Source organism: Hemitrygon akajei, chromosome 15 (assembly GCF_048418815.1).
Source record: "Hemitrygon akajei chromosome 15, sHemAka1.3, whole genome shotgun sequence".
Taxonomy (NCBI): Eukaryota; Metazoa; Chordata; class Chondrichthyes; order Myliobatiformes; family Dasyatidae; genus Hemitrygon; species Hemitrygon akajei.
The window spans coordinates 27,493,582-27,502,966 of NC_133138.1; the positions used below are offsets into that span (position 1 = coordinate 27,493,582).

Sequence of the window (9,385 nt, forward strand, 5' to 3'; positions counted from 1 at the left end):
ATGGTGAAGCAGCTTTTAGTTACTATGCTCCATGTATCTGGAATAACCTTCCAGAGGATCTGAAGTCTGCCCCAACTTCAAGCTTTTTAAAATTGAAGCTTAAAAATTCTCTTTTTCACTGTTAACTTTTAATTAGAATCTCCTGAACTGTAACTTCTGTTACCTATTTTTGTGTGATTTTTATTCACTTATATATTGCCTGAAACCTAATGTTTGATTTTTTTATATCTTCTTCAATGTAAAGCACCTTGAACTGCCTTGTGTTTGAAAAGTTCAATACAAATAACGCACTTGCTTGCATAATTACTTCCATCGATTTGAGCAAGTTTTCTCTCTTGCATGGACTAAGGGTAAAGTGTTTAGTACGTGAAGTTTATTTCTGGTTCTGCTTTATTGAAATAATTACTTTTTATGGATTCTGGGTTACAGAGGCAGCTGGTGGATGTGCTTGTGTGCAAATTTTGATGTTTACAATTCATGCACGTTGTTCTTAAAGAGCGGAATGACATTTGCAATTTTCCTGTCTTCTGGAACCGTTCCAGACTCTAGTGATTCTCAAAAGATCATTACTAATGCCTCCATGATTTCTTAAGCTACCTCTTTCAGAACTCCGGGGTGTTCAACATCACGGGATTTCAGCTCAACAGATTGACAATTCCTTAACACTGACGTTACTTGACCCACTGAGTTTCTCAAGCAGATTGTTTGTTGCTCCAGATTCCAGCTTTCTTGTGTCTCCAACCTGTCTTCCTTACTGGTTTCCTTGGAGACCTGCCAGAACTGCATTTCAAGTCACAGGTGGCAGGCATCAGAAACCTTTGAACTGATATGCACTTGGAAATGAGAGGGACTTCAGGAAGTGGTTGATATTTTAAATAAAAGTATCATCTTCAGTTCCAAGTGCAACAGATTGATTTCTTTTTAAGTTGAAGTTTTCTTCGCATCTTTTACCACCTCCCCACCCCTGCCCCCTGACACTGCATTGCCCAGTGAACTCAATGAATTACTCAGGGCATAGATTCTGTTGCAAGTAGGAAATGTGTGCAGTGTAAAGTAAATTTATTATTAAAGTACATATATGTTCAAAATACATTTATTATCAATGTGTGTATACTATATACAACTTGAGATTCATCTCCTTACAGGCAGCCACAAAACAAAGAAACCCAACAGAACCCATGTTAAAAAAAAAGGCCATCAAACACTCAGTGTGCAGAGAAAAGAAAATCAAATTGTGCAAGCAACAATAGTAAGCAAGTAGCATCGAGAACTGAAGTTCACGAAAGTCAGTCCAGAGCCACAGATGATTCAGGAACCTCTTAGCTGCAGGCCACAGCTTCAGTTCAGTGCAGAGATAAGTAAACCTCGTGGAGCAGGGAGCTGACCTGGCTCATCCCTCGCCTCCAGCCCCAACTCCCTGACCTTTTCAATCTGGCCTGGCACTCAAGTCGTCCAAACCTCGAGTCATTCCTTGCTCTTGGATCTGGGCCCTGCTGTTCCGATATGCTGTTCGGCCTGGACCCTACTGCTTTGATTCGGCCCTAACCCGACCTTCCCAATTCAGCCCAGCATTCGAATTGACTAACCTCGGGTCTTTTCTCACTCTGCCTCCACTTTTCTCACCTGGGTTCTGTTGAATCAAAATGCCTTGTCCGCTCCAGCAATGGGCAAACATTATCTTATTTCCCACTCTCGTGCCCAGGCCAAACCACCTTGATTTGGCCTGTACACAACACGCCACAACCATCCCCTACCTTTGAGACTTCAGTTCACTTCATAAAAATGTCATATCCTACCCTGAGATTCATTTTCTTGCAGACATTCACAGTAGAACAATGAAATACAATACAACCAATGAAAAATTGTACATAAAGACTGACAAATAATCAATGTGCAAAAATATTTGTGCAAATGAAAAAAGAAAGAAATATAAATAAACAAATAATACTGAGAACACGAGTTGTAAAGTACTTGAAAGTGAGTCCTTGGGTTGTAGAATCGGCTCAGAGTTGAGGTGAGTGAAGTTATCGACTCTGGTTCAGGAGCCTAATGATTGAAGGGTAATAATTGTTCCTGAACTGGGTGGTTTGGGTTCTAAGACTCCTGTACCTTTGGCTTCATAGCAGCAGTGAGAAGAGATCATTGCCTTGATGATGATGCTGCTTTCCTGTGGCAGTTCTCTTTGTAGATGTGCTCAATGATGGGAAGGGCTTTTCCTGTGATCAAGAGTCTTTGTGGGCTTTTCCATTTGGACGTTGGTGTTTCCATACCAGGCTGTGATGCAACCTGTCCGGATACTCTCCACTCTGCAACTATAAAAGTTTGTCAAAGTTATAGATGACACGTCAAATCTGTACAAACTTCCAAGACGCTGCCATGACTTCTTTGTAATGGCACTTGGGTGTAATATCCAAAAGCTACCCTGACTTCATGACCTTGCACAGTGTCAGTTTATATTTGCTACTTGTTCATTGGGAAAATTCCCCTGTTCTTCCTCATACTTGTGCCACGGATCGCTTAAACTCACCGTAGAAGATAGGTGGGAACTTGGCTTTGTCTTTAAGATAGCAACTGCACTGAGCAGTACACTGGCAGACTAAACTGTGCTTTCACATCTCTGGAGCACTTGACATGACAAGAGGTGGAGATAGATTGGAGACATGAAACCTCCTTCACAAGAGCTATGCTGAGCACAATGGTATGTTTCTGATTGTGCTTATCAAGTTAGTATTAATGTGATGGGTAGCTCTGATGTTTCAGATGCTGTATTCTCATTTTGCTTGTAGTTCCTTCTATCCCATCTCTTTTTACTTTCCCAAGCCATTCAATTTCCTCCCATTTGTACGTACTACACCTTGGAGTTTTTTTTATTAAGAAGGCAGGGCTTTCTGAGATTTCTGGTGGTAATACCTCTGTAATAGTTATGGGTGTCAGAGCAAGCAATGAAGACTTGTTGCTCTTCCCATGACTGCAAGAAAATTGTAGAGAGTTGTGGACACTACAGAAACCTACCTCTCCTCTATAGACCCTATCTACACTTCTCGCTGCCTCAGTAAAGTAGCCAGCATCATCAAAGATCCCACCCACCCTAAACATTCTCTTTTCTCCCCCCTCACATCAGGCAGAAGATACAAAAGCTGGAGAGCACGTGTCACCAGGTTCACGGACTGCTTCTGTCCCATGGTTTGGTTCCTGAGAAGATGGATTCAACTTCATTGTGACTTTATACTTTGTGTCTACCTGCACTACACTTTCTCACTTTTGTTTTGCATTCTACTGCCTCAGCGTGCTGTTGTAATGACTCTATTTGTATGGACAGTATGCAAAATATAATTTTCACTGTATCAGGTGCGTGTGACAAAAATAAACCAATTTACCAATTTACATTAATGTTGTCTTTCAGCATCTGAGCAGTTGATTTCCTTTGTGGTATTCATAAAAAGCACAGGAGCAACTCCTCATATTCTGTCTGGGTAGCCTCCAACTTGATAGCATGAACATTGATTTTTCTGACCTGGTAATTTTTCCCCCTTCCCTTTCCTCTCTTTTTCCATTCTGCATTCTGGATCTTCTGCTCACCTACCCGTCACTTCTCTCTGGTGCCCCTCCTTCCCTTTCTCCAATGCTCTCCTATCAGATTTCTTCTTCCACCCATCAACTCAGCTTCTCACTTCATCCCTGCTCCCCCACCTACCCACCCACCTATCTTTCCCCCCTCCTGGTTTCACCTTTCACCTGCTAGTTTGTACTCCTTCCTCTCCTCTCCCCTCCCACATTCCTATTCTGGCATCTACCTGCTTGCTTTCCAGTCCTGATGAAGAATCTTGATCCAAAATGTTAACTGTTTATTCCTCTGCACAGATGCTGCCCGACTTGCTGAGTTCCTCCAGCATTTGTGTGTGTCACACTGGATTTCCAGCATCTGCAGTGTCTCTCTTGTGTTTATTTTAAATATGTTTACAGTTTTACTAAAAACGGTCTTCCACCTCCACTGCATTTTTCTAACCTTGTGCAACCCCAGAAAATTCAGCCATGTTGGAATCATGGTTACAGGTAAAGTTTTTGTACTGCTACTAAAGACAGCATGGAACAAGAACAATCCTTTATGTTCACACCGTAGTCTGTTCTTATCATGGGTGTTCCTAATACACTGAAGGAGAACTACAGAAATGTTCCCCGTCCCTTCTAGAAAGCTGAATTAACTCTATAAGGCATGGAAGCAGGATTAGGCCATTTGACCTATCAAGTCTGCTGCACCATGCTGCACCATTATCCCTCCCAAACCCATTCTCCTGCCTTCTCCCTTTAAACCTTTGTCACCCTTAGAAGCTATCAATCTTCTCATTGAATATACCCAATGTCTTGGTCTGGGGCAATGGATTCCAGTGACTCATTAAAGAAATTCATCCTCATCTCTGTTCTAAAGGGACATCTTTCTATTCTGAGTCTATTCCCTCTGGTCCTAGACTCTCCCACTATAGGAAACATCCTCTCCACATTCATTCTATTAGGCCTTTCAATATTTGATAGGTTTCAACGCGATTCTACCCCCACCCTTCCATTCTTCTCAACTCCAGGCCCAGAGCTTTCAAATGATCCTCATGCAGTATTCTGGACTTTTCATTCCCAGGACTCTCTTTCACCCTATTTAATTAAACTGCATCTTATTTCTTTTCTGTTATATTATTGTCTGAGCCTAGTTTGCTGCTTCTGCCACAGCATGTTTTTGATCTGGCTGTTGAGGTCACTTGAATTTTCTGAGTATGTTTTGCAGATGGAGAGTCAGCTGGTCAGTGGAGAGCCATCAACAACCTGTAGCAGCAAGGTGCACATCAGAGTTTCTGGCATCCTGGTCGCATGCTGGGTGTTTAGATGGGAGTCCACCCCATATCTCACTTTGCCTCTGGATTTGCCAATTATATCCAGCAGCAGTGCCTGAGCCAGTGGCTTTGATGGGTAATATCTGACCTCCACGTTCACCTGCAATGGTCACATATCCAGCTCGGCCCTGTTCATTTGATGGATGGGATCACCAATTTTAATTAGGAAGGTAATTTTAGCCCAGATTATTGCTCTGAATATTTATGTTTTTAATTAGTCAACTGTAGCTTAATGTGTTTTTAATTAAATTAATTATTCAAAATTAATTTCAGCTATATATTCTCTGAAATATAAAAATATTGAAATCAGCCTGTAAGAGTACAAGTTAGTAGAGAGCTTTTAGGGTCTTGGTCACCACTCGTGTCCCGATCAGCTCCTGTATCATCACCGATTCTGAAAACTCACGCTCGTTCTTCAATCACACTTTATTTACTTGTGCATGAAGGGAACAGCCTAGCCCCTGTCACCAAGCTGTCCTAATGTCTGGACAAAGAGATGACATCTTTACGCAGGCATTCACAAGCTGCATACAGATATTGATCAAATGGTCACCTTGTGCACATTCAAATTCAATACATAATCAATCACCAAACATACAGGTATTAAGAGCCAACAGAATCTACATGCTAAAGACCAATAATACTTCATAATTAGTAAAGTAACTGACCCTAGTGAGTGTCACACTAGAATCCGTGGTTTGCATCTTGCCTTGCTATGCCAAATGGCTCCAATGTTTTGTTCTGCAAAGGGAATCTATGCTCTTCAAAGATTTTTCTTACCTGGATTGATTGTGCATTATAAACTGTCCTTGCCTGGACATTGCCTTAACCCTTTCCTTGCTGTAGCTCCCACACTGGGGCCAGCTGTAGAATCAACACCTCAAGATGATTGGCACCCACACAGGTGCAGAATCTTGGTGCACCTGTGGGTCAAAGTGGGGTGTGAGTGTGGCCGGCTTGTTGAATCAAGTTTGGTATGGGCCAATACGTACCGATACATTAATCTTGCTGTTCTGTGGGAGAGTACCAGTGTTAAGACTCTCCACCTGGGTCCACTAATCACCTGCCTTTTCAGGGACAGCAAGGTAGCATAGTGGTTAGTGTAACAGCCTTGCAGTGCCAGTGACGTGGGTTCAATTCCGTCATTGTGCTTAGGGAGTTTGTGCATTCTCCCCGTGATCACATGGGTTTTCTCCCACATTCCAAAGGCGTTTGACGACATATGCCGGTGATAGTAAAGCTGGTTCTGATTCTGTACGTGTTGGGGTTAGTCACTTGTGGCAGCAGAGGCATAGCAAGACCTGCGGGCTGCCCTAGCTCGTCCTTGTACTGCGTTGGTCATTGACGCAAAGCATGCATTCTACCGTAAATTCCAATGGCCATTTGACAAATAAAGTTTTTAAAAAGCTGAATCTAATCTTTAAACCACCCCTCCCCATGGTCTCTCTGTATGCCTTGGTACCATAGTAGTTAGTTTGACACTATTGCAGCTCGGGGCGTCGGAGTTCAATTCCAATGCTGCCGGTAAGAAATTTGTATGTTCTCCCCATGACCGTGTGGATTTCCTCCAGGTGCTCCAGTTTCCTCCCACAGCCCAAAGATGCACCAGTCAGTAAGCTAACTGGTCATTGTAATTTGTCTTGTGTTTAGGCTAGGGTTAAATAGGTGGGTTACTGGGTGGTGTGGCTCATTGAGCCAGAAGGTGTTGTTTTGCACGCTATCTCTGAAATAAATAAAATAAACCAAAAATAAAGTGGCCCTCTCCCTTCTGCATATCAGTCCAAATGAAGTGACTCCACCTCAAAATGCTTCCCTCCATAGATACTGCCTGACCCTCTGAGTTCCTCCAGCATTTTGTGTGTTGTAACAGCTTAAATATTACTTTGTGTATTTATGTCTCAGAGTCATACAACACATAAACAGACCTCTCAGCCCAACTCATCCATACCATTCAGGATCCCTATCTAAGCTGCTCCCATTTGCCAAAGTTTGGCACATGCTCCTGTCAACATTTCCTATCCATTACGAACCTTCAAAAGAGATAAATATTCACAAAGTAGTTGAAATGCTAATAATATTGTGCTTTCTCCTCTCTTTTGGATATATACATTCAGTGGCCACTTTTTTAGGTACGCCTGTACACCTCATTAATGCAAATATCTGATCAGCCAATCATGTGATAGCAACTGAATGCATAAATGCATGTAGACATGGTCAAGAGGTTCAGACCAAACATCAGAATGGGGAAGAAATATGATCTAAGTGACTTTGATTGTGGAATGATTGTTGGTACTTTCCGGGTGGTTGGAGTATTCCAGAAACTGCACATCTCCTGAGAGTTTCACAGACACCAGTCTCTAGAGTTTACAGAGAATGGTGCGAGAAACAAAAATAATTCAGTGAGCTGCAATTCTGTGGGCAAAAACATCTTGTTAATGAGAGCGGTCAGAGGAGAATGGCCAGACTGATTCAAGCTGACAGGAAGGCCACAGTAACTCAAATAACCACACATTATGACAGTGGTGTGCATCTCTGAACACACACCACATCCAATCCTGAAATAGATGGGCTACGGTAGCAGAAGACCACCCTGGCCTCCACTCCTGTACCTAATAAAATGTCCACTGAGTGTGTATTATCAATAAATTGGTGTTAAGTGATTTGTTTCTCTCTGCCTTTTTTTCAGCAGTGTTCATGGACATGGTTTTACTGCGGGCACCTTTCCATCGGGAATTCTTATCAAGCTGTCAGTTGCTTATTTCATTTAAGTCTTTCAAAAAACATTGGTTTTCACACTTGTGTGTGACTGCCTTTGAACCTGCATCCCCAAGGAATGAAACCAATATCCCCTTAAAACCTGAATATTACCATAGGTACCGAATAGGTCTTTATTTATGTTAATTGATAGATTACATGTTCCAAAACAATATCCTTTTGAGTTATTATGATACGATTTGTAATGCACATTTTGACACGGTTGATGCATTTTCTATCAGGATGGAACTGCAAGGCAAGGACTGATATTTGATTTATTTTTAATCAGTGATCTGAAATATTCTCCATACATTTAACCATATTTCAATAAATTTTATATGTATTCTCTGTACCTTTGTATCTAATATACTTTAACAGAAATAAATGCTTTTAATTTAATTGCCTTAGAATCCATTTCCCATTTTAAATATGGATGTGTTGGTATTTAAATCGGAATTAATTTTTCTGGATATTTTATCATCTTCAGCCAATATTTTCCTAAGAGAACTCCCATATCTTCAAACCTTACAGATGTGCAGAATAAAATAGATGCAGCAAGAACAGTAACATTTACATTATGAAACAAAATATGACAGTGGGCACCAAAAGGGGCTTAATGTACAATATGTAAAATATACAGAGAGGGACTCCATGTACAATATATAAAATATACAAATAGAGAGGGATTCGATGTACAATATGTAAAATATACAGTAGGAACGACATGTACAATATGTTAAATATACAGACAGGGACTCCATGTACAATATATTAAGTATACAGTAGGGACTACACGTACAATGTATAAAATATACAGAGAAGGAGTCCATGTACGATATATAAAATATACAAACAGAGAGGAACTCTGTGTACAATATATAAAATATACAACATTCATGTGGCTGGGAAACAGACTTGGAAATTTTGGGAAAGTTTTGTCGACTATTTCTTAACACCAGGGTAAATATGAGGGGTGAGAAAGTCTGAAAACTGCCTGCGTTCATGACTAAGCAATCCTTATAGTTAAGTAAATTTATTTTTGTTATTGTAATACACCACTTTGAAATGAAGTGAGCAAGTGAACAATACAAACATCAGTGTTTGGGGGGTGGACACCTGTATCCAGAGATACCGGCCACATGTCAGATGCACTGCCACCTGGCTGGTCGGAGGACACACCACATGCCAATCAACATTTGGTCCCTCCCAACTAATCAATGCACACCTAAATTATTGGTCACCTTAATTGGATTATCTCGCCCAGCCCCATGCTATAAAAGGTGAGACATGTGCCTGGCTCAGTCTCTCTTACAGACCACCTCATTGAAGGTAAGTGCATTGATTTATGTTTGGGAAGATTTATCGTTGGTCCTGGTAAGGAAGCCGCAGCTATCCAAGGTCAAGGGGGATAGCTGTTGTAGTGCTTTTCCCTTGTTCTTTGTATGTGTAACTGTACTCTGTCCCCACACCTCTTTCTGTGTATTGTACAGCTGACCCGACCTACCCCACACGTGTTAACCCTAAACGTTTTTTTGTTAGAATATTGTAGTTGCTTGTGTTGACTCGACTTCCCCTTGTAAATAAATTCCTTATTATTAAAACTGTGTGTGTCCAGGCCTCTACTGTTGAGACTCAAAGAACCAGTTATTTTCCATCACAACAACACGCAACTAGCATCTGAAGTTAGGAACTCTTAGTACATATTAGACAATATATTGCATTCAGTTCTGGCTGCCCCATTAGAGGAAGGA

At 41.2% G+C, this 9,385-nt stretch overlaps 1 long non-coding RNA gene across 1 annotated transcript; it reads left to right on the forward strand.

Moving 5' to 3' along the window:
* The first annotated feature begins 476 nt into the window (after positions 1-476).
* Positions 477-8,033, forward strand: LOC140739234 (uncharacterized). Its single transcript, XR_012101587.1, has 2 exons — positions 477-5,050; positions 7,567-8,033. It is a non-coding gene; the product is annotated as an uncharacterized lncRNA (long non-coding RNA).
* The last annotated feature ends 1,352 nt before the right edge of the window (positions 8,034-9,385 follow it).